We start from the raw sequence: 26557 nt of genomic DNA on the forward strand, positions 1-26557 counted from the left end.
AAAGCTCTTTTCGGTCTCCTCATGGTCCCTGTTTTCTTTCAATGCAGCAACTAACTTTAATGTTTTAGCTTGAATCCTAGCTAAACGGGTTGGGATTTTTTATTACAGTCTCCACTTAAAAGTAGAAGCAAATTCTATGTTTCAATCATAGTGGCTTTCTGTGCTTAGTAAATTTTAAACTAAAAGATGTTAACGCAACTCTAGCTTAGTTCTTATATTCATCAAACTTTTTCAACATGGTTTGTACCATAACATCACGCAGATCTAGATCTCATCCTATCTTTGCTTTGCTGTTGCCATTTTCAGATCTTCTAATTTCATCCACTTTCACTCCAGCATCATCAATTTCCATGTCTTCATCACACTTAATATTTGTTGGCCAATTTCTTCTTTCAGTAATCCAGTTTTGAAAAATGTTGCATGGGTTTATCACTGGGAGATAAGAAAGCAACACAATTATATGTTTTGCTGTCTGTTCATGAAGTAACAGACACTCAGTGACCAATCAACCAGTCACCAACAGACTTTGAAAGAGGTGTCATGATGATCACTGATCATAATGCATACCTGTTATGTACATAATGATTTGTGGACTAAAGAGTTAGCAGTGAAGTTTTTTTACTTTATACAGTTATTCATAGTTAATATATCATGGTGACTGAAATTTGAAACCTGCTGTTGAGGAACTGGTGTTATTTAACTAAACTGTAATAACTGAAATTCATGTGTATTGGAACCATGCAATATGAAGCTGCATACAAAGTATTAGGAAGTTTGTTTCTTTTTTTAAACAGCATTTTAGAATAGTTTTAAAAACAGTAGAATTTTCTGCTCAGTACCAGGTAGAGTTTCCTTGTGAACCGTCTACTCTTGCTTCCTTTTTTTCCCAAGATATCTATATATCTTCTATGGAAATAAGATGCTTAGATTTTTAAGACTCTTTCCAGGGTCATTCATGATAAATTATATTTTCTAAGGAAATGATTCATGCATGTTATCCAGGTTTCCAAATTTATTTGAATAATATTAAACATTAGCTCTCCAGGTATGCAGCAGATATAGGTTGGTTACCTCAGGTGGATCCCTTACCATAAGAAAGTGCTTTTTTAAAAATATATATATATTATCTGGGATCTGCTGTCATTGCCCCATCTTGCTATCCACTTTCCCTCAAACAATATTTGCTGGTCTTCATTGCAAGAAATTTGGAGGCACTCTTACCTGCTCATGGAAGACCTGACCCTTTTAATGGAGTCTGAATTATCTGACTTCTAATTTCACTGAAAATGAAGCATGCAGATTTTGTTAGTGTTCATCTTGTAACTTTTGCAAATTGCTGCTTTGCATTTCATGTTTGTACGAGAAGTAATCACTGGCTTTTCAACACAAAGCTAGACAATTTCATTAATGAATATATATATGTAATTCAATGACATTGGGTTTTAAAATCAAACTTATTTTTGAATTCGTTTGTCATTGTAGCAACTAGGGTCTTGGTTTGTGGGAAAGTGTGGTTATAAAGGGAGAATAGGTGACAGTTTTGGGGGGATGATGGGACAGTTCTGTGTCCTGATTGTGGTGGTGATTATATGAATCTATGTGCATGATAAAATTTCATAGAACTATTAAAAAAATGAAGAAAGTGCATGAAAAACTTGTGAAATACAAATAAATTCTATAGCTTTTTATAATTGTTTCAATGTCAGTTTCCTGTTTTGATAACTGTACTATGTTTATGTAATATGTTACCATTGGGAGAATCAGGTAAAAAATACACAGGAACTCTGAACCATTTTTGCAAGTAAAATAAAAAGTTTGTTTGCATTTGAGCAAATTCTTGCTCTAATTATTAGATTGATTTCTTCATACAGAAACTTAGACCTCTTTGGTATTTAGATATGATTACAGATAGTAGGAAACTCAATAATACTGTTTAGTCTATGCACATTCAAGGTTCATAATGTATTTCATATGTGTCATGGTTGTATTTTCATATAGCATGGTTATCTCTCTTCACTTGAAAAATTGGATTAAAAAATTGCAGACCACTGTGTTATACACTGCTGTTTTCTATACTAATATCTGACAGGAAAACAGAAGCATCTCTGTTCATAGTGTGACAGGTTGAAAAAGGAAATACGATCCACTGTCCTTTGAAGTAATCCAAGTTCACTCTGTATTCCCTTGTGGGGAAGGAAGAATGTCAGAATAATCAATGTGAAAAGTGGAACAAAGAATCTTAGACATTGGGGTGGGGATGGGAAATCATTCAGCTTGGCTTAAGAAGATCTATCATACGATTGAGACTAAGTTTTCTGAGTCATTCTGTTAAAGGTAGAAGTTGAACTAGATGACCCAAGGCAGTGCTTCACAAGCACAACTGATTTTCAGAAAATATTGGGAAGTTGCTAAAGTGATTCTGATGGCCAACTGGGTTTGGAAATCCTTTGATCCAAGGTAAATTTTACATTAAAAATACTGATTTAAAAAGGATTATAACAACATTCATTTCAGAGATAAATAATGTTCCCAACTAGCAACCAATTAATTGAAAAACTGTGGGCTTCCCTGGTGGCGCAGTGGTTGAGAGTCCGCCTGCCAATGCAGGAGACACAGGTTCGTGCCCCGGTCCGGGAAGATCCCACATGCCGTGGAGCGGCTGGGCCCGTGAGCCATGGCCGCTGAGCCTGTGCGTCTGGAGCCTGTGCTCCGCAATGGGGGAGGCCACAACAGTGAGAGGCCCGCATACCGCAAAAAAAAAAAAAAAGAAAAAAGAAAAACTGTGAGGGTTTTTAAACCAATCCATACAGGCATTTTCAAAACTTAGAGGAATAGTTATTCTTATTTAAAAATTGTTTTTTATCCATTAGAAATTCTGGATCACCTTCAAGTCTTCATTCTCAAATGAAGAATGCATTTGACTGAAATATATACTAAATAGCAGCTTTAGTACAATGAGGTCAAAATTCTCTTTGATATATTATGAAGTACTGTGAGTAATTCATTACTCAAGATTTGAACAGTGTCCCCACCAAAAAAGGAGGAAATACTTTGGATAAAGCTTCTATATGACTTTATAAGTGATTACACATTTCTTGCCTAATATAAGTTTTATTTTATATTCTCGTTAGCTTTTCATTGCTTAATTTTCAAAATTGAGAATTTTTTTTCCCTTAAAATATGTTTTAAATTGTTTAGGTAGAACAATTTTAAATTGTTTGGGTAGAAGTATCCACCTTTATGGGGCTAACTGCTTTAAATCCTGACTTTTCAATCTATATTACTGTATGCTTCAGTTAAAAAAAAAAGCTTACCTTCAGACTGTTTTTTCTTTAATACTAATTTTTACCCTTTAAGCCATTGACATATTTTTAAAACAGAAACCAAGAACTGTTTCTTCAAATATTCCTACGAGGAACATTACAAGAGAGATAATAAGCAGGATAATGAGAGATGTTGCCCACACTTGCCCATCTTCTCCCATTAAGGTTCTAGGGTGTCACTCTTAGTTCAAGGCCCACACTTGCACCCTCATCACTGCCCTGTGGGAAGGGCTGGGATCTGCACTGACAGAGAATGACTTTTTTTCCTCCCAAGAAGTACCTGTAAGCTTGGACAGAGAAGACATCTATATCATACATAGTTAAGCTCCATGGGGAAAATATTTCAAAGCACAATGGCCGCAGTCTTCTTCCTTCTTAGGAAATTATGAAGGGCCCAGGTACTACCCTGGGAATTAACCAAAGAACAACTTATTCAGTGCAGCATCACGAGTAAGAGCTCTGTCATTTGGCAATGGCATAGAGCTGATCTCTTGGTTGAATCCCAAACTGAGCTCTGCCTGATTTCAACATGTTCCTGTATCTTCTTCATAAATACATTTATATAATTCCTCAAGTTCTACCAAACAGATGTAGGCACAATTTGACAAAATGGCCACCCTGTTCTTGGTATCCTAAGCCTGCCTGACCAAAACAAGTGACAACCGGGGGTTGAGGACACCACCAACACCTGCACGATCACCACCACCTTGGTCTCTCTGAATCTACAAAACCCAAATCTTTCAGCTCTTTGTCCTTAATCTTTATCCTCTAGTCCTTTTGAACTTTTTTAATGTCTTTGACATTGGCTTTCCTTCCATATTTGATTTGAATCAGACGTTCATCTATCAATGTTTCTTTGCTTCTGTCAGCTCATCCTCTGACCTTGATGGTAGACAATTCTCCCTAGATCTCTCCTGATTCTGCCTGTCTTGTGACATATTTTGTTCTGCACTAGCTTTTCAAAGGTGTTTGTTTAGCAAACAGTCTTGGAGATAGACTATCTCCTTCCAGTTCAGAGGGCAGATTTCTTTGCTGTCCAAAATAATAAAGACAATGGCTCTCTCCGGGGTAAGGATTGGGCAAGTTTGCTAGCAGCCCCTTTATAAAAATGAGGGTTTCCCAGGCTCTGAGCTCCTTAGCTTTGATGTACAACCACTGTGCATGTAGAATCTTTCTGGACCTGCCTCCCTATCATCCCTGTAGAGCTTAGGAACAGGGAGAACCCAAGCAAACATGAAACTCATGCTGCCTGCTGTGGTATGAGTAATAAAGTCTTTTACCTCTGATCCAGAAGTCTTGTGTCTTCTGCTGGCATATATGAAACTGTGGCAGGCTTGTGACTTGTGAGCTTGCAAGTAGAGTAAAATCTCAGAGCTTTCACAGCTCTTGATACATCTCAGTTTACATAAGCAGCATAACTGGCGTTTCCTAGTTGGGGTTTCCTAGCACTTATTTCCCTTTCCTAATAACACCCTGATTCCCTCTTGAGAATTCTGTATTTCCGATTGGATATTGTCTTCAAGAATGTAATTAGATGTCCGTCTTCTCCCTCTTAAGAGATGGGGGTATGACCCAGGCTAACCTCACTGGAACTTAAACAGAGTAACAAAGACAATGAAAACAATTGGCATTTATGCATCCCTGCAGTGGCTCCCTAAACAAATATTTCCTGCTATTTCTGAACATCCTTTTTCTAGAATCTAGGGACAATTTGAATTCTGCCTATGTCCAGGCCAGGTTCTTCACATTTCTCATGAATTTTTTGTTTCTAATTTCCCCCAAATACATTTCCTTTGGCTTAAGTTGACTCATTTTCTTTTACTTTCCATCTTGATACACATTTTCTTCTTTTATTTCACCAATTTTACTTCATTTTTAACGGGCTATATTCCCCACTGATTCAACTATTTCCATTTTAGCTTCTATTGAAATTTATATCAAATGATTTATTACCAGGTCTCAGATCGAATGCCTATATTATTGCACCAAAAGAACTTATGGTGGATTCTCAGAGAAAGGGGTGGTTAGCCGGGGAAGTGATGTGTTGGCGACGCGGAATGGGGCTGACAACCCACACTTATTATTTTTTTAATATTTTATATAACAAATATCAGGTTAAAATGTAATCTCAGTTTAAAAGTTTAACAATACTAAATTGATATAGTACCAAATAGAATTAGAAAATTTTTTTTTCTGTTAAAAATATAATCTCATATCCAAATTTCACAAGGAACCACTATAATACAGAGAAAGGATTCCTAGGAGAAGGAGGCAATTTTGCTTGATGGAAAGTATCTGGGTTCTGAGGTTAGCAAGGGCTAAGTTCAAATCTGAATCAAATGTCCACATTTATTCTTTTGAATCCGTGAAAACTGCTGGGTTTCTATGTTTGCTGAATAATTAAAAGCCACATGTATGTTTTCCTGACTTTAGTGACAGCTATTAAGTTCTTCTTAAAATAATTAACTGAATTCAACTTAATAGTCTCCAATACAAAGAGGTCAGGTCAGGTTATCAGCTAAAAGCAATCAAGCAGTCAATCACATATGTTCAAACTAGTAAGTGATGAATAATTGGCTTCTTCTTCTGTTATATTCAATACAAACTGAGTGACTACAATACAAACAGATGGGAAAGCAGGAATAAGAAAATGTACACTATTTTGTACTGAGTTTGATCCCTCTTTGAGTTTGCTTAAGCCAAGAGTGTGTTTTAACAAGTGGCCTAAAATAGCAGGATTGAAATGTTTCTCAATTCCATGCAGCTGTTTCTGAATAAAAAGAAACTACAATAAAAAGAATAGTAATTGAATGCTTACTATGTACAAAACAATCTAAAAGATACAAAGATGAGTAAGACTCAAGTCCTATCAAAAAGAAGATTACAGTGGGAGAAAAGAAGACAATTTGTTTAGCATAATGAGGAAAAAGTACAATAAAAAACAAAAAATAAAATACAACAGTAATGAAAAAGCAGTGCTTCCTGGCTGGGAGATGGGGACAAAGATCAACGTAAGCAGAGAAATATAGCTGTGAAGGGAAACGGAGGGTTCTAGCAGTAGCAATTATTTCTATGGAGCTGGAGACCAGAGGGTTTGGTGCATGTCCTTGGGGGTAGAGTGATAGAAGAAATGGAAGAAGCAGCAACTGGAAAGATAGAGTCTGTTAAGGGCTTCTTGTACCATGCAGTAACTCTGCCATTCTGAGAAATGAGAGCTTTTGAAGGTTTAGAGGCAGGAGTGTACCATAATCAGAGTGAGGTTCTGAAAAGATAACTGGTGGCCACATGAAGGACAGACTGCAGAGGAGACAGACTGCAGGACAGGCTGGCTCAAGTCATGCTGTAAGAGAATGAATGGGCCATCAGTTTGCAAGGTTTGAGAAGGCACAGCACAGAGGAGAGGAGCACCGGTTTCAGAGAGGGTTCTAGGAGAGTAGGTGAGGCCCTAAATAAATATGGTGGAAACAGGCAGGGGACAGACTAGGAATGTCAGAAATGTGGTGGAATTAGTGCCCATAGGTAATGACTACTTGGGTGTGAGCAGTGAAGAGAAGTAAGATGACTCCGGGATGTATTTGCTAACCCATGTTTTAACAGACGTTTTTTTTTTTTTTTTAAGTGCAGAGCTAGGCACTCCATCACCAAAATTTTTTTTGAAAAAACACTAGTTTATGTGAAGTTAAATTATTTTATCTTTTCTTGAAGGACCTCTCAGAGACTTTAATATGATAATGTGCATTATGATTGTTCAAGAGAAAAGACTAGCATGCAGAAATTTCTAGGCCTAGTATAACATAAAAATCTATCTTAGACCTATTCATGCAAACTGGAAACAAAATGCAGGGCTTTTAAACCTATGTGCCTGGAAGAATGAATTATAAAATAGAAGCCCTCTTATTAATTCAACCAGGATAGATATTTGGTTTTCTAATCAAAATATTTGGTTAATTATTTAAAATTTTTTGTCACAAAACATTTTATTTTAACTTCAAGCATGTAAAAATACATCCCTTGGCTAATTTCTTGAGGAAGGACCAAAGCCTTTCCTACCAGTAATGACTCTCTGAGAGAACTCCACTGTCCACTTTCCTGCATAAGCCACACCCATACAGCATCATCTACCATATCCAATTTCATTTTCTTTAAAATGGTAAACTCTACTTATTCACAGAGCAGTTAAGAAGGGGACTAGTGGTTGGGTGGGGAGGTTGATGGTTTTAGGTTTGGATATACTGAATTTACAGTGTTTTTAAAATATGCACAGAGAATTTTTTAGCAGGTATTTAGAACTTAATAAATTGCCTTTCCCTATGAGAATTAATCACAGTTAAAATATCAAATTTAATTTTATTGCAGGTAAAAAAAAGTCTGGGCTTCCCTGGTGGTGCAGTGGTTGAGAATCTGCCTGCTAATGCAGGGGACACGGGTTCGAGCCCTGGTCTGGGAAGATCCCACATGCCGCGGAGCAACTGGGCCCGTGAGCCACAACTACTGAGCCTGCGCGTCTGGAGCCTGTGCTCTGCAACGAGAGGCCGCGATAGTGAGAGGCCCGCACACCGCGATGAAGAGGGGCCCCCCCTTGCCACAACTAGAGAAAGCCCTCGCACAGAAATGAAGACCCCACACAGCAAAAATAAATAAATTAATTAATAAACTCCTACCCCCCCCAAAAAAAAAAAAAAAGTCTTTGTGTTTGTTGTTTCTTTACCTACTGAAATCTGCTTATGAGGTTATTAAATCAACATCAAATCTCATAAAATCACATGGCTTATTTTAACATCTACCTTCACAAAAACATTTTTTTCAGACACAAGAGGTTTACATGTAGATATTAAAAACACACATGGATACATTGGTTCTTGTCCCTACTAAGAATCACAGAGAAGCACAAACAGGAGCCACACTAGTGACAACACACGCTTCTTGTTGAAAACCCATCTACCTCACAGTTATAGGACTGAGAAAAAAAATAAAACTTCAATGGGAAAGTCTTGAAACTCTATTGAAAAATATCTTGAAAATGGTTATTTCTTTGGCAATGATAGCATACTGTTCTATTATACATCCCTTAAAAGTTTGACACCATTGCTAAGTAGTAGTATCATATTAGAAGTTTTCCCTAAAGGAAATTGAGTTTTCCATTACTTGGAACAAACCAGCCAGTTTCTCAAAATGATTTGAATCTCCTTAAGTGTTAATGATTTGTGTGAGTGGGTGTATGAGTTTGATCTATCATTATTGTACCTATGTGGATATACCCTCATGTTGAATGCATGTTTTGTGCACACCATGTATTATTTTCTGAACTCCATGTATTGAGTTGAACATTCATGCACATATAACTAACTTGTGGTTTTTCTTCATATATAGTTAATCAAAGTAAAGAAAATTACAAAATTCAACTTATCTTGGAAATTCTGATAAAAATGTAATATTAATATGAGAAATTCTTTTAATTATTATGGCTAATTTACCTCCTTTATCACGTTCTTGAATTCAATTTTTAAAAAAAATTTACTGTATTAGTCAGGATACTTTAGAGAAACAGAATAATAAAAGAAAGACAGAGACAGAGAGATACAGAGATATTTTAATAAATTGGCTTATACAATTGTGGGACTGGCAAGTTTGAATTCTGCAGATCAGACCAGCAGGGTAGAGAACAGGAAAGACTGATGTTTCATCTTGAGTCCAGAGGCATCTGGAGGCAGAAATTCTTCTTTCTCAGAGGACCTCAGTCTTTTTCTCTTAAAGTCTTCAACTGATTGAATGAGGTCCACCCACATTATGAAGGGTATTCTGCTTTACTCAAAGTCCACTGATTTAAATGTTAATCACATTTAAAAAATATCTTCACAGCAACATCTAAACAGGTGTTTGACCAAACATCTGGGCATTATAGCCTAGCCCAGTTGATACATAAAGTTAATGTCATATGTAATAATGGTGCTGTATGTGTCTAATATAAAATTCATCCTCAAATTCTTAAGAGAAAATGTTCAGATTCAAAGTAATGAACAAATACCCACTATGTTCCAATTCCTAAACTATTGAACTAGGCTAGATCACAAAGGCTAGGTGTGGTTAAAAGACTGACAAGAATGATGAGTCATCTGTTTACCATTGTTTCCACTTAGATTTATTACCAAATCAATAAATAAGCAGTTCTGGAAGTACTCAAATCAAATATGTGAACAGACATGACTCCCAGCATCTCCCTTTCCTCCTAAAAAAGCATGACTGATGTGATTTCAGGGTGTAGTGTGTTTGCACTCTCAGTGCTGCTCAGAGCCACACACTCACCTTTCACAATATTGGCCTTGGAGAAAGCCACATCCACATTCAGTGGTCTACCTTATTATAAGGAATTTATTGCTGTGCCATTTCCATGTGATAATTCTTATAATGTCTGGCCATGGCTGATCTTTACATTTAAAAAGAAATAGTTCAAGATTCAGAGTGGTGATAATAGTCAAAACCTAAGAATCTGTTAATGTTAGATACATATCTAACACTATTATCACTAGTGGGATTTTGAATAAGTCCACAAACACTCTTTAAAATTTCCTCCCCCAAATTATGTTATTGTTTTTAACATAATACATTATTAAATAGCAGATTTAAATATGAGTATTTTCATAGAGGTTAAAATTAGGTTCAGAGTGTTCAGTAAAGATAATCAGATGACTGAATGGAATCTTCAGGAAATTTTAAATAGGTTGCAGCAAGCAGGTTATTAAAGAATTATTTATTAAGAATTTTAGCCTAATACACTGAGAAAACTTAACATACAATATTCCATTTGCCATAATGATGCATTTATCAAGTATTTTTGGTAATTGTTAGAACCTTAGGTCTAGAGAATCCTTTGACCTAGTATTTGGGTATTTCATAATACATAAAGATAGAGCTACTTTTCATTTACAGCAAGGTAGTATAGCCACAATGATTAGTCATATAGGTACTAAAGCTAGACTGCTGGGGTTCACTTCTAGCTTTTTGACTCATCTACTATATGCTCTTGGGCAAATTACTTAAACCTCAGTACAAACCTTGGATGTCTCATATGTAAAATGATGATGATACTAATGCTTACCTTTATTGTGAAACTTAAATGGATAGATAATATAAAATATTCAAGCCAAGTTACAAGCTGAAATTGCATATTTTAATATATAAAAACCTATAAGATTCTTCTGAAATAAAAACCATGAAAATTAGAAATGAAAAATTCTTTCAACAGGATTATTAGCAGACTGTATACTGCATAAGAAAGAGTTAATGAAGTTGAGGATGGTTCAATAGAAATTATTCAAACTATAAACAAACATAAAAAAATTAGTGAAAATAAAACCACAGAATAGAGTATCCAACTCTGGGACAATATCAAACAGTCTAATATGTATATAGAATTGAAGCCTCAAAAGAAGAGAAAAAGGGGACAAAACAAATTTAAAGATGGTCTAGTCAAGATTTTTCCAAAAGTAATAAAGAAAAACAAACCATATATATGCAAAAAGCTCAGAAAGTTCCAAGCAGAGTAACAAGAAAGAAAAACACATTTAGAGACATTCTCCTTAAAATACCAGAAATAATATGTAAAAAGATCATCTTAAAGGCAGCCAGAAGTTGCCGGGGAGAGTAGTGGGCAGGGTGGTCAGGGGAGGAATTAAATACAAACAAAGAATGACAGTGTTTGCCTCACTAGAAACTTTGGAAACCACAGGACAATGGAGCAACATCTTTAAAGTACTGAGGGAAAAAAAATCAACACACAGATGTATATACTCAGAAAAAATATCTTTCAAAAATTAAATAAAAGTGAAATAATAACTTTTCAAACAAATGAAAGGTGAAAGAAATCATTGCCAGAAAACACAGGCTATAAGAATTGTTAAAGGACTTCTTGATCAGAAGAGAGATGATAATAGATAGGAAATTGTATCTAAAAACAAAGAAATTGTTGCTTTTCCCTTGCTTTTAATATTTTTCTTTGTATTTAATTTTTGATAGTTTGATTAAAATGTGTCTCAGCATGTTTCTCTTTGGGTTTATCCTGTATGAACTCTCTGCACTTCCTGGACTTGATTGACTCTTTCCTTTCTCATGATAGGGAAGTTTTTGACTATAATCTCTTCAAATATTTTCTCAGGCACTTTCTTTTTCTCTTCTTCTTAAAAAACACAAATACATGGAGGCTAAATGGTGTGCTACTAAATAACCAATAGATCACTGAAGAAATCAAAGAAGAAATAAAAAAATACCTAGAAACAAATGACAAGGAAACCACGATGATCCAAAACCTATGGGACACAGCAAAAGCAGTTCTAAGAGGGAAGTTCATAGCAATTCAAGCTCACCTCAAGAAACCATAAAAATCTCAAATAAACAATCTAACCTTACACCTAAAGCAACTAGAAAAAGAAGAACAAAGAAAACCTAAAGTTAGTAGAAGGAAAGAAATCATAAAGATCAGAGCAGAAATAAATGAAATAGAAACAAAGAAAACAATAGCAAAGATCAATAAAACTAAAAGTTGGTTCTTTGAGAAGATAAACAAAATTGAAAAACCTTTAGCCAGACTTATCAAGAAAAAAAGGAAGAGGACTCAAATCAATAAAATTAGAAATGAAAAAGGAGAGATTACAACTGACACCACAGAAATACAAAGCATCCTAAGACACTACTACAAGCTACTTTATGCCAATAAAATGGACAACCTGGAAAAAATGGGCAAATTCTTGGAAAGGTACAACTTTCCCAGATTGAACCAGGAATAATTAAAAAATGTAAACAGACCAATCACAGGTATTGAAATTGAAACTGTAATTAAAAATCTTCCAACAAACAAAAGTCCAGGACCAGATGGATTCACAGGTGAATTCTATCAAACATTTAGAGAAGAGTTAACACCTACCCTTCTCAAACTCTTCCGAAAACCTGCAGCGGGAGGAACACTTCCAAACTCATTCTGTGAGGCCACCATCACCCTGATACCAAAACCAGACAAAGATATCACAAAAAAAGAAAATTATAGACCAATATGACTGATGAACATAGACGCAAAACCCCTCAACAATCAGAGAAGAAAACGAAATAAAAGGAATACAAATTGGAAAAGAAGAAGTAAAACTGTCACTGTTGGGCTTCCCTGGTGGCGCAGTGGTTGAGAGTCCACCTGCCGATGCAGTGGACATGGGTTCGTGCCCCACTCCAGGAAGATCCCACATGCCGTGGAGCGGCTGGGCCTGTGAGCCATGGCCACTGAGCCTACACGTCCAGAGCCTGTGCTCCACAATGGGAGAGGCCACAACAGAGAGAGGCCCGCATACCACAAAAAACAAACAAACAAACAAAAAGAAACTGTCACTGTTTGCTGATAACATGATACTATACATAGAAAATCCTAAAGATGCCACCAGAAAACTACTAGAACTACTCAATGAATTTGGTAAGGTTGCAGGATACAAAATTAATGCACAGAAATCTCTTGCTTTCCTATACACTAACAACAAAAGATCAGAAAGAGAAACTAAGGAAACATTCCCACTTACCATTGCAAAAAAAAGAATAAAATACCTAGGAATAAACCTTACCTAGGGAGGTAAAAGACTTGTACTCAGAAAACAATAAAATATTGATGAAAGAAATCAAAGATACCATAAACAGATGGAGAGATATACCATGCTCCTGGATTGGAAGAATCAATATTGTGAAAATGATTATACTACCCAAAGCAATCTACAGATTCAATGCAATCCTTATCAAATTACCAATGGCATTTTTCACAGAACTAGAACAAGAAATTTTACAATTTGTATGGAAACACAAAAGACCCCAAATAGCCAAAGCAATTTAAGAAAGAAAAACGGAGCTGGAGGAATCAGGCTCCCAGACTTCAGAGTATACTACAAAGCTACAGTAATCAAGACAGTATGGTACTGGCACAGAAACAGAAATATAGATCAGTGGAACAGGATAGAAAGCCCAGAGATAAACCCATGCACCTATGGTCACCTAATCTTTGATAAAGGAGGCAAGAATATACAATGGAGAAAAGACAGTCACTTCAGTAAGTGGTGCTGGGAAAACTAGACAGCTACATGTAAAAGAATGAAATTAGAACACACTCTAACACCATACACAAAAATAAACTCAAAATGGATTAAAGACCTAAATGTAAGGCCAGACACTACAAAACTCTTAGAGGAAAACATAGGCAGAACACTCTATGACACAAATCACAGTAACGTCCTTTTTGACCCACCTCCTAGAGTAAGGGAAATAAAAACAAAAATAAACAAATGGGACCTAATGAAACTTCAAAGTTTTTGCACAGCAAAGGAAACCATAAACAAGTGGAAAAGACAACCCTTAGAATGGGAGAAAATATTTGCAAATGATGCAACACACAATGGATTAATCTCCAAAATATACAAGCACCCCATGCAGCTCAGTGTCACAAAAACAAACAACCCGATCCAAAAATGGGCAGAGGACCTTAATAGACATTTTTCCAAAGAAGACATACAGATGACCAACAAATACATGAAAAGATGCTCAACATCACTAATCATTAGAGAAATGCAAATCAAAACCACGACGAGGTATCACATCACACTGGTCAGAATGGCCATCGTCAAAAAATCTACAAACAATACATGTTGGAGAGGGTGTGGAGAAAAGGGAACCCTCCTGCACTGTTGGTGGGATCGTAAATTGATACAGCCACTATGGAGAACAGTGTGGAGGTTCCTTAGAAAACTAAAAATAGAAGTACCATATGACACAGCAATCCCACTAGTGAGCATATACCCTGAGAAAACCATAATCCAAAGAGATGCATGTACCTCAATGTTCATTGCAGCACTATTTACAATAACCAGCACATGGAAGCAACCTAAATGTCCATCAACAGATGAATGGATAAAGGAGATGTGGCACATATATACAATGGAATATTACTCAGCCATAAAGAGAATCGAAATTGAGTTATTTGTAGTGAGGTGGATGGACCTAGAGTATGTCATACAGAGTGAAGTAAGTCAGAAAGAGAAAAACAAATACCATATATTAACGCATATATATGGAATTTTAAAAAGTGGTACTGATGAACCTAGTAGCAGGGCAGGAATAAAGGCACAGACATAGAGAACGTACTTGAGGGCATGTGGGGGAAGGGGAAGCTGGGATGAAGTGAGAGAGTAGCATTGACATATATACACTACCAAATGTAAAATGGATGGCTAGTGGGAAGCAGCCACATAGCACAAGGAGATCAACTTGATGCTTTGTGACCACCTAGAGGGATGGGATAGGGAGAGTGAGAGGCAGGTCAGGGGAGGGGGGGATATGGGGATATATGTATATGTATAGCTGATTCACTTTGTTGCACAGCAGAAACTAACACAACATTGTAAAGCATTTATACTCCAATAAAGATATGAAAAAAAAAATAAAACAAAGAAATGAAGAGTGCTAGAAATGGTAAAAAAATGGGTAAATATAAAGTTTTGGGTTTTTTTTTAATCTTTAAAAATAGCTGAATGTCTAGAGCAAAAATAGTAAGGATACATTGTGGGGTTTAAGTCACGTGTAGATATAAAATATACGATAACAATAACTAAGTGTGGGAAAGAGAAAATGGAAACATATTATTATAAGGTTGTTAAACTATATGTAAAGTGTAATCTTATCTGAAGGCACACAGTGATAAGTTAATGATGTATACAGTAGACCCTAGAGCAATCATTAAAAAACAAAATTAAGAGCTATAAATAATAGCTAATAGTTGGAATAACATGGAACCATAAAATGATACTCCAAAATAAAACAGAAAAACAGAGAATAAAGGAGCAAAGAACAAAGGAGACAAACATAAAACAAGTAGCAAGACAGTTGACAAACAGTCATATTAGCTATATTAAATGGAAATGATCAAATATTCCATTCAGAAGACAGATTGTTAATTGGATAAAAAGAAGCAAGGACCAACTATATACCATGTATAAGAAATCCATTTCAAATATAAATAAATAAATGGGTTAAAAGTAAAGGAGATTAGGATTGACATATATACACTACCATGTGTAAAATAGATAGCTAGTGGGAACATGCTGTATAGCACAGGGAGCTCAGTTTGTTGCTTTGTGATGACCTAGATGGGTGAGATGGTGGGGGAGATCCAAGAGGGAGGGGATATATGTATACATATAGCTGATTCACTTCATTGTACAGTAGAAACTAACACAACATTGTAAAGCAATTATACTCCAATAAAAAAAAAAAAGCAGAAAGTAAAAGGATGGAAGAATATACCAGGAAAAAAGACTTCAAAGAAAGTTGTAATGGCTGCATTAATATCAGACAAAAGAGACTTCAGAATAAGGAATTTTGCCAAGTATAAAGGGGTACATTGAATAAGGATAAAGGGGTCAATTCTTCAAGAGGGCACAATGGTTCTAAATTCATAAACAAAATCTGAAAGATCTGAAAGGAGAAAGACAAATCTGCAATTATAATTAAAGATTTTAGTACTCCTTGTTCATTCATCAATAGAACAAGTAAACAAGAAAACGTAAGAGCTTAACAATACTTACTTAACCAACTTAACAATACTTAACCAACTTGACATAATTGGCGTATATATAACATTTCATCCAACAACAGTATAAGTGTTTTTTTCAACTGTACATACATGAAACATTACTAAGATAGGTGTATTCTGGGCCATGGAACAACCTCAACAAATGTAAAAAGATTAAAGTCATAAAAAATATGTTCTCTAATGACAATGGAATAGCCAAAAATGAATAATCAAAATGTATTTTTCTAGAAAAATCTGAAAGTATACCCAAATATTTAGAAAGCAAACAATACATATCTAAATACACTTGGGTCAAAAAGAGAAATCACAGGGTAATCAGAAGATACTTTTGACTGAATGCAAAAGAAAAACAATATGACATTTGTAGAATGTGGTTAAAGCAGTGCTTAGAGGAAATTTTGTAGCATTAAATTATTATATTGGAAAGAATATCTCAGATAAATCTAATGCAAAATTTTTTTTTTCTGTAAATGGAAAGATAGTGAGTAATTTTGGCTTAATGGGTCATACATACAATCTCTGTTGCAACTATTTAACTATATTTTCATAGTGTGAGACCAGCCATAATGAATATGTAAAACATGGGTATGACTATGTTCCACCTTATTGGAATAGAAAGTTCTTTGTCAGCCTTTTAAAAAATTTTAGCCATTCTTGTGGATATATAGTTAAATCTCATTGTGATTTTAAATCAGTTTCTCCTACAGATTAATGTTGAGCCTCTTTTCACATGTTTATTGCCATCTGTATATCTTCTTTAATGTAGTATCTTTGAATATTTTGCCCATTTTTTCAACTAGGATGAAATTAGGTTTTCTTATTATTGTGTAGTACAAGTTCTTTATTTTAGACACAAATATTCATTTGATGAAAATACTATCCTTTCACTATTGAATTACTTTGGCATTTTGTTGAAAGTCAATGGAACAAATATGTGTAGATCTGTTCATGAACTCATTTCTGTTCCATTGATCTATCTCTATCATTATGCCAATACCATACTATCTTGATTACTTTTACAGTAAATCCAATTTTTTTTCTTTTTCAACAATATTTTGACTACCCTAAGTCCTTTGCATTTCCATGTAAATTTTCAAATCATTTTGTTAATATCCACACAAATACCTTGCTGGGTCCTTGATTGTTATTTCACTGAATCTCTTGATAATTTGGGGAGAATGCACTTCTTATGTATATTGAGTTCTCTGATTCATGAAGACAATATATCACTCTATTTCTCTCAGCAATGTTTTGTAGTTTTCAGTGTATATTTGTTGCACATATTTTGTTAAATTTATCCCTAAGTATTTCAATTTTTTTCTGATGATTTTGTAAATAGTATTTTTAAATTTTCTTTTTCCAATTGTTTGTTGCTAGTATAAATAATATTTTTGTGTTTGTGTACTGACCTTGTTAAATTCACTTAAATAAAAATGAGTGAATTCTGCAAGATTACCCATAAAAATTAGTACACTAACAAAGAACATGGGTAAACTGAAATTAAACGCTCAATCTATAATTGCTTCAAAGAACATGAATTATTTAGATATATACTTAACAAAACATTTACAGGATCTGTAAATGAAAGATTACAAAAGCTGATGAAAGAAATCAAAGATCTAAATAAATTTACTTAGCTCTAGACTAGCTAAAATTTCCACTGAGAGGCACAGGCCCTAGAAAATCTGAAAAAAGTAATATGGGAGGAATCATGATACTTTATATTAAGGCTTACTATATATCTACTGAAATCAAGATAGAGCAGTATTGGCAGAGTAAGAGACACACAATCAAATTCAATCAAATTGAATTCAATCAAATTGACACAATTCTATCAAAAGAACAGAATAGAGAACCCAGAAATAGACCCACACAAAGATGCTGAACTGATTTTTGACAAAGGTGCCAAAGCAAATCCGTGAAGGAAGAATAAACTTTTCAACAAAAGTTGCTGAAGTAATTGGACTTTCATAGCCAAAAAAAAAAAAAAAAAAAAAAGAACTCAACCTAAACCTAAATGTAAAATGTAAAAACTGTAAAACATTTAGAAAAAAAGGACAAAAGTCTTTGGGGTCTAGGGCTAAGAAAAGAGTTCTTAGATTTGACAGAAAAAGCACAGTCCATAACAAAAAAAAAATTGATAAATTGGAGTGCACCAAAATTTTAAACTTTTGCTCTGTAAAAGAGTATATGAAAAAAATGAAGACAAGCTACTGACTGTGAGAAAATATATTGCAAACCATGTATCTGACAAAGGATTAGTATCTAGAACAAATAAAAAACTCTAAAAACTCTACATTAAAAATCCCCAAAAAATCCAATTGGAAAATAAGCAAACAACACAAACATTTCACTGAACAGAATATATAGATGGCAAATAGACACATGAAGAGATGTTCCACATCATTAGTGATTGGAGAAATTCAAATTGAAACATGAGCTACTACTATATATTTATCAGAATGGCTGAAATAAAAAACAGTGACAACAAATTCTGGCAAGGATGTGAGGAAATTGGAGCACTCGCACATTGCTGATGAAAATGTAAAATGATATAGTTACTCTTGAAAAGTGTGGCTGTTTCTTATAAAATTAAACATGCAATTACCATGTGACTCAGCAATTGAAGTCTGGGCATTTATTTTAGAGAAATGAAACCTTATATTCACAAAAAAATCTATACACAGATATTGATAGCAGCTTTATTCATAACAGCTCAAAACTGGAAACAGTCCACATGCCCATCAATGGGTGAATCGTCAAATAAACTGTGGCATGTACACACCATGAAATATTCAGCAGTAAAAAGAAAAACAACTACTGACACACGCAACTTATATAAACCTCAAGGGAATTCTGCTGAGTGAGAAAAGCCAAGCCAAAAACATTACATATGCTATGATTCTATTTATTTAACAATTTTGAAATAATAAAATTATGAAAATGGAGACTGGATTAGTGCTTGCCAGGAATTAAGAATGGAGGGGCTGGATAGGAAGCAGGTGAGTGTAGTTATGCAAGCAACACAAGGGATCCTTGTAGGCACGGAACTGTTTTGTATTTTGACTGTTGTGTTGGATATAGGAACATACACAAATGATAAAACTGAATGGAACTAAATGTGCGCATGTGCGCATGCATGCGCTCACACACGAGAACATGTAAAACGGAAACTGGAATAAGATTGGTGAATCTTATCAATGATAATATCTTGCCTGTGATATTGTTCTGTAGTTTCCCCAGATGCTACCATGTGAGGAGATTAGAGAAAGGGTACATAAGGTATCTATTATTTCTTACAACCGCATGTGAGGCTACAGTCATCTCAATGACAATTTCAATTAAAAAGACTGACAATTCCAAGTGTGGGTGAAAATGTGGAGACACTGGAAATCTCATCCACTGTTGGCGAGAATGCAAAATGGTAGAGCCACCTTGTAAAGGGTTTCATTAATTTCTTATAAATGTGAAGGTATACGTACCTTGCAACTCAGCAATCCCACTCCTAGATATTTACCCAAGACAAATGAAATCATATGTTGACACAAATATCTAAATGCAAATAAGATATTTCTGAAAAGGCAAAACTATTAAGAAATCAGACCAGTGGTTGTCAGAGGCTGGGGGTGAGAAGAGAGAATTGATTTCCATAGGACATGTACAAAGGAACTTTATGAAGTGATGGAAATATTCTATATCTCAATTGTGGTGGTGTTGATATTGTATACATTTGTCAAAACTCATCAAACTATCCTTAAAAAGGATGAATTTTATTGTATGTAAGTTATACCTCACATTAAAAAATTCAGCAAGACTTATGAATACATGATCAATATACTGAAACGATTTCTATATATAACAAATAGAAAATGAAATAAAAATACCATTTACAACAGCATCAATGAGCAACAAATTATCTAGGAATACATCTAATATATGCACATACCTCTACACAGAAAACTAAGAGACATTACTGAAAATAATGAAAGATACACAAGTTCATTGATTGGAAGACTAAATGTATAAATGGATCAATTCATCCAGCTCCAAATTGATCTGCAGATTCAATGCAATCTCAGTCAAAATCTCTTGGCAAGTTTCTTTTTGAAATGACAACTGAGAAGCTGATTTTAAAAGTTCTATAGAAACGCAAAACAATGCTAAGAAGAGCCATGGCAATCTTGAAGAAAAGAGTGGGAGGATTCACACTACTAGATATTAAAACTTCTAAAGCCACAGTAATTAAATGTGTCTGATATTGGCTCAAGGATGGACAAAAAAGATCCACCCATATAAGAATACATGATTTATGACAAAATGATACTAAAATACAATGAGAAATAGATAATGCTGGATTAATTTGATAATTCATCAAGGTAAAACAAAAACCTATTAGAAGAAAACATAGGAGACTATCATCATGACCTTGGGCCAGGCAAATATTTATACAATAGGACACAAAAAAGCATTAACTTCTAAAAAATATTAAATAAGAACCTCTATTAAAACATGCCATTATGAGAGTGAAAGGGCAAAACACAGAATCAGAGAAGATATCTGCATTGTATATATTATAACAAGGATTTATATCCAAAACATAAAAGAATTTCTAAGAACCAAGAAACCCAAGGGGGAAAAAGGGCAAATTTCTTCACAAGTCAGCATATACAAATAGACAAAAATCATATGTAAAATGTCCAATTTCTTTAGTCATCTGGGAAATGCAAATTCAAACCTCAAATGTAATACTAGAATACAATCAAACAGAATGACAAAAAAAAAAAAGAAAAAAAGGAAGAAAATTAAACAATACCAAGTATTGACAAGGATGTAGAGCAATAAGAGACTATTGTATATGGCTGATGTGTGTAGAAATTGATACAATCACTTGGGAAAATTGTTTGACATTATTAAAGCTAATCATACACATACCATAAGATGCAGTAATTTCACTCATCATGAAAGAGAAATGTATACATATGGACACCAAAAATATGCACAAAAATGTAACTGCCTGCAGAATTTCCAAGACCCCAAAACCAAAACAATCCAAATACTCATTAGTAGTAAAATGGATTTTTGAAAGTATGGTAAATTCACACAATGCAATATTATACAACAGTTTATAAAAGACAAACAATACTATAGCAACGAAAAGGGGTATACCACTGTTACACATAGTGTGGATAAATTTTAGAAACATAACATTAGGGAAAGAAAATGCACAAAAAGGATGTATTGTTTGATTCCATTTCTATGAAGCTTAAATAAATAGTCAATACTAATCTATCGTGAAGAAAGGCAGAATAGTGGTTTTCTTTGTTGGGGGTAATGTCTAGGAAGCGGCAAGGGAGGTTTCTGAGAGTATGATTACGGCCTACTTCTTGATCAGGGCGATGGTTAAACAGGTCTGTTCACTTTATAAAAATGTATAGGACAGGAACTTAGGATTTGTGTTTCTTCCTGTGTATATGTCAACCTAAGTTTACAAACAAAGTAGGAGTAACAGACACTCATTAAAATTGCAGCATCAGTTCTTTTGGGACATACCTTTGTATCAATTTAGAACAAGAATAAGTAGAAAGCTAGATGTACACAGGGGCTTTTTCTAAACATTAAAAATATATTCTTCTAAGAATATGGTCATTAGAATGTAGCTAAATTTTGCCAGAGGGTAACGACAGTGTGTATTTGAGTAGAAATCTAAATATGCAGTAAATTTCAAATGACTCCATTTTAATATTGGACAATTCTAATTTTACTATATTAGCAAGACAAGCAAGCAGAGACCCTATCTTAAAGATGAGATTAGTGCATATATTTGCATGATGAATAAAATTTTCGCAGAAATTTGGGAATCTATGCCTTTGATATGTATCTCACTACTATTAGTTGGATTCCTTCCAACTGTTAGGGCAAAGGAGTTAAAACATTACTCATTGCCAAGTTCCCAGTGTATTTCCTTGGACCACCAGCTAGAAAATTCCATGTAAGTTTATTTACTCAACCAGTCTGTTTTAAAATTCCTCTATGTACATCACCCACGTTTAAAAAAAAATTAAAAATTTTTAGAGTAAGACTTTTATTATTCCAACAATTTTATAAAGAATGTGAGGTAAAGACTATAGAACCCTGTAATTATTGTAAAATTACCTAACAGAACATGCCTTGTTGGCCCTTTTAGAAACCTCTGTGGAGTACAGACATACACACACAGAATACTGTTTTCTGGTGGAAGAAGCAGAAGGTCTTGAAGAAGTGACTTAAGTTTACTGAGTGAAGAATACATAGAAAATTATTTAGAAAATGAATGACCATTGTTTGCACTAAAACTCCAAAATATCAAATTTAAGATGCCCATGATATTCTGAGGATCAAGGAGCACACACACACATACACACAATTTATTGGATTACTGCAATTTCAGAGGCAGGAAACCTGACATGGTGAGATACAGTATGTTTTTGGGGGTGGGGGGGAGAATATTAAGTCCTTATAGAAACTTTAGGAAGATACTAAGGCTAGATCTTTTTGTTTCTCTACCTTCCTTTGAAAGGTTTTATATATCATTTCTTTGTGAAATGTTTCCAAAATTCATTTGCTCAGTATGTACTTAAAAGAAGTTAACTTAAAACAACTAGCAGTTGTTTTTACTGCAAGTAGGTTCATGGATGTTCTATTGGTTCAAGGATAAAATTAAAACAAGATATCCTCTGTAAAGCAAATATATTTATTATGCACTTTCATATACATAGGGATTTTTGCTTAATATAATACAAGGAATAAAATAAAACTTTTACAATGTGAAATTCAATGTACATTTTAGGCTATTTACATACCCCAAACCAAGGGAAAAATGAAAAAAGAAAAAGCATTTGTCTGAAACTACATTTGCTGAGAAGTGTAAGTGGAGGACATTTAAGTAAAACAAACATTTGCATAGGCAAACAACATTGGAAAAAGTACTTACTCCTGTTTTTTTAATCAGTGAACTATTATTGGTGAGGATCCCAGTAGGCATGGGGATGAGGGTGAAGGACATGACATAACTGGCTGTACCTTGCAGGACATACTGAGTTCTGGTCAATTTTCCTTCCAAAACCTTTCCTCCATACATGGAGATTTTATTTTTCATTGCTGTGTTTTTTATCACTTCCTTTATTATCAACTCATGACTGTTAGGGAAGCACACATGGAATGGTATAAAACTGTTATAAGCACATGGCATCATGGTTGGTTGTGGCATCAGGTGATTTACAAAATTTAAACATTTTTATTTAAAAAATAGCTATTTAGGAGTTTTATATTTGTGGGACTATTTTTACTCTTAGTGAAGCAGAAGCTATTGTCGGTCATGGTATTAAATAAATCCCCACAGAAACAAATAAGCAAAGTAGGGCATCTTCAGCCCCCTTTTCATCCATATTCTAACTGAAAGCTATTGCTGTTCTATTCCAAAGCTTAATTAATATAAAAACATCGAGAGGAATATTTACTTTTGAAAATCATATTTTTCCAACAGGTTCTCTTCCTACCAACTGTTTCAAGTGTATATAGCATGGATATGAAAACATTTAGCTCTTCGGAAAACATAAATCCCTTATGTAATGAGTCATAACTTTGCCCTTTGGCCACAAGGTGCATTTTTGTAAAAACAATAAAATTAAATAAATACAATTCCAATAATTCTAGGTTTACTAGAAAAACTGGCAGCTTTCAGGGTTCTCTTTCTAAAGAAAAATACACCTAATAAGAAATTGGAGCTTCATCTTCTAAAATTATGTAAATGTACTGTATTTGAGATATGAGTAAAGTTGGTTATAATAATAGGATGTGTTCATATTTATTAACAGAATCATTAACACTTTTAAGGCTACTTTGCAAGAGTCCTATTAAGCGTATTTAATAAATGTCCCATAGGGACAAAAATTCAATACTTGAAACATTCACATTCGAGTTATCAATATTGCCATGTCACCTTAATATTAACTGAACTTATCAACTTATCTCCTATTCTTGATTATGACTTACTGATGACATAAACACGTGAGTTTTGCTGACTTTAAAAAACAGAAGCAAAAATAAAAGCCTTATAGGAAGATCAAGTGAAACATTTATCACAACCAATTATACATTTCTATTTCTGTGAACAATGTATCATGTATATGTCCTTCATATATGAAGATGACATTACTGATCTCAGTTACTAAGACATTTTCTAAAGATTTTTTCCAGTAGCAATGGTTTTGTGCTGAATCTCCAAATTCTCTTCCCTTATTCCTCCTTATGTACATAGAAAGAACAGAATTTCTGGGTTTTGTAAGATCCCAGGGTTTTTTCAAAGATCAAACCTACAACCTTGGTTTCTAAACAATAAATTTTAATCTTTCCAGACATGCACACAACCCACTAAGCTAGCTCAACTGGTTTAGAGTCCACCCAGGAGGCTAAAGCTCTGCGTCACATGCCCATTTTAGCAGTCAACTTTGTTTTCCTTGGTTACAGACTTCACCCTTAACCCTGGCATCCATCATTCTGGAAGCGATTGTCCAAAGAGAAAAATGGGAAAGAGTATGTGGACAGAAAAGTGCAAATCCATCACTACCATTTATCAAATAGCAGTAAAAAAAAAAAAATACACCTGTGCTATGGCCGACAGGTTAGTGGTGTCATCAGTGAAGGAAAACACGTATTATATTCATCAAGAATATTCATCCAACTAATCTCTAAAATTGATCCAGTTGATTTTGAGTGGGGGCTATTTTGGTCATGCAGTGATTTACAAAATAGAAACAACTGAGAGAGAAGCTACCATCACAATTTACAGTGGTAGATATTTTATTTAACTGGATGGAAGAGAGAGAGGGTAGTCAATGAATTGTTCAGGGATCAAAAATCTACCCTCAGATAGACAGGTGCATCTCCCTCTACACACATGCCACTGAGGCCTGGCTCTGTCCCTGAGAATTTTCATGCCTCAGGAATGATCATCTGTCTTCTTGGAGGTGGAATGACAAGTGAGTGGAAGGTGAAACTGCATCCCAGTGAATGAAGCAGAACTTTATTCTGCCTATAGTCTGTGTGTGTGTGAGTTTTCTTTTCTTTCTTTTTTCTTTTCTTTTGCTTTTTTCTTTTTTTCGACACCTTTAGCCGAAGATTAGGAGGATTCTACCAGGAAATCCAAATATAAACTACTTAGAGCAGACCCCTAAAATACTAGACATTTAAAAAATCTTTCATGAAACTTTTTTCACCTCGATGTGGCATTAAATAGAAACACATTTTTAACCAGTGCTGAAGGTGTAGTGAACGTAAAATAGATGCATGATTTATTTTATTGAGTGACATTTTTAAGGATACAGGAAACAAGCCATACACTACAACAAGGCAAATACAACTGAAACAGTATGCTTAAGTTTTGTTTGCCACAGAAAGAAAAAAATAAATACAAAGAACACTGCCTTTTCATATATATTTGATCATGGCACATGCACATTTATCAAATCTTAACTTAAAATACTTTACTCAAAATCTTTTTCAGCTTTTATCAGGGAACTGCAGTATGTATCTGCATTTAAAAAAAAAAAAAGTGCTTACTCTTGGGTAGTGAATACAAAGCACACAAAATGAAATTTTTTTAAGTACAGAGGGTTACACTGAGAAGGCAGCCTTACTATTTAGGCACATTACAGTATTTAAGGTAACTGTACTGCAGATATCACATTCTTCATTTTTTTTTTTTTCAGCAAATCAACAGGCATTTTATGTTTTCATCCAGTAGCTGAAGAATCACTCCAATCACAATGTCTTCTGTTTCACAGAATAGGAAACTAATGCAAAAGTTAAAAAAAAAATTAATTTCTATATTATACTTATTATGTAACTACATCTAGTTTTAAAACCCTACAAAAGAATATATACATATATTTACTATGTAAAGCACAAAAGTAGACCTTTTAGAGATTCATTATTTAATGTATAAATCACTTTTAAAGATTCCACAAAGTGTTTACCTTAATTCATATGTTTTACTGTATAATATATATCTACAATTAACCTTTACAAAAGATAGAATGAGTTGGAGGGCTGTACCATCAGAACTAAATATTTTTAAAATAAATCACATTGGAGAATGTATCAACTACTTTTAGACAAATTATTGTTGAATGAGATTTGACTTGTCTGTAGATTCACAGTGAAGGGTGTTTATTATTAGGAGGTATAGGAAATGTATTTATAATAATGTTTTACCTAAAACATCCCTAAAAATTTATCTCCAAAGAGAAAAAAGCAAAAGAAAGATTTCAAGTTTGTTAAAGAAAAGAGTACAATTTTGTTAGAGGATGAAAAATGATTAAGCAAAGTGGGATAAATATAATTGTAGTATAAGTTAGCAAAAATTCCTAGTGAAATCTGAATTTATCCCAAATATGAGAAATGTACTTCAGAAAAAGTATCCATAATATAAAATTATGCATGTTTTCCCATTAACTTCCCCTATGTAATTACTGTACCATCCACTGTAGTGAAAAGGAGAAAAAAAATGTTTTTATTTAATAAATATAACTTTGAGGTTTAAACATTTAATTCTTATGACTAAATATACTGGGTCCTAAATACCCTCTTT

The 26557-nt window shown here is 34.2% G+C and overlaps 1 protein-coding gene across 5 annotated transcripts in view; it reads right to left on the reverse strand.

Annotated features, from left to right (window-relative positions):
- Nucleotides 1–22644: 22644 nt before the first annotated feature.
- Nucleotides 22645–26557, reverse strand: part of ANKRD50 (ankyrin repeat domain containing 50) — a 44411-nt gene continuing 40498 nt past the window's right edge. For all 5 annotated transcript variants that reach the window (XM_081227999.1, XM_081227998.1, XM_081227995.1 and 2 more), the window contains one exon: nucleotides 22645–25760. The gene's annotated coding sequence lies outside the window, so the exon portion shown is untranslated. The remainder of the gene's footprint in view (nucleotides 25761–26557) is intronic.

This window comes from Mesoplodon bidens, assembly GCF_964165515.1.
Source record: "Mesoplodon bidens genome assembly, chromosome: 1".
Taxonomy (NCBI): domain Eukaryota; kingdom Metazoa; phylum Chordata; class Mammalia; order Artiodactyla; family Ziphiidae; genus Mesoplodon; species Mesoplodon bidens.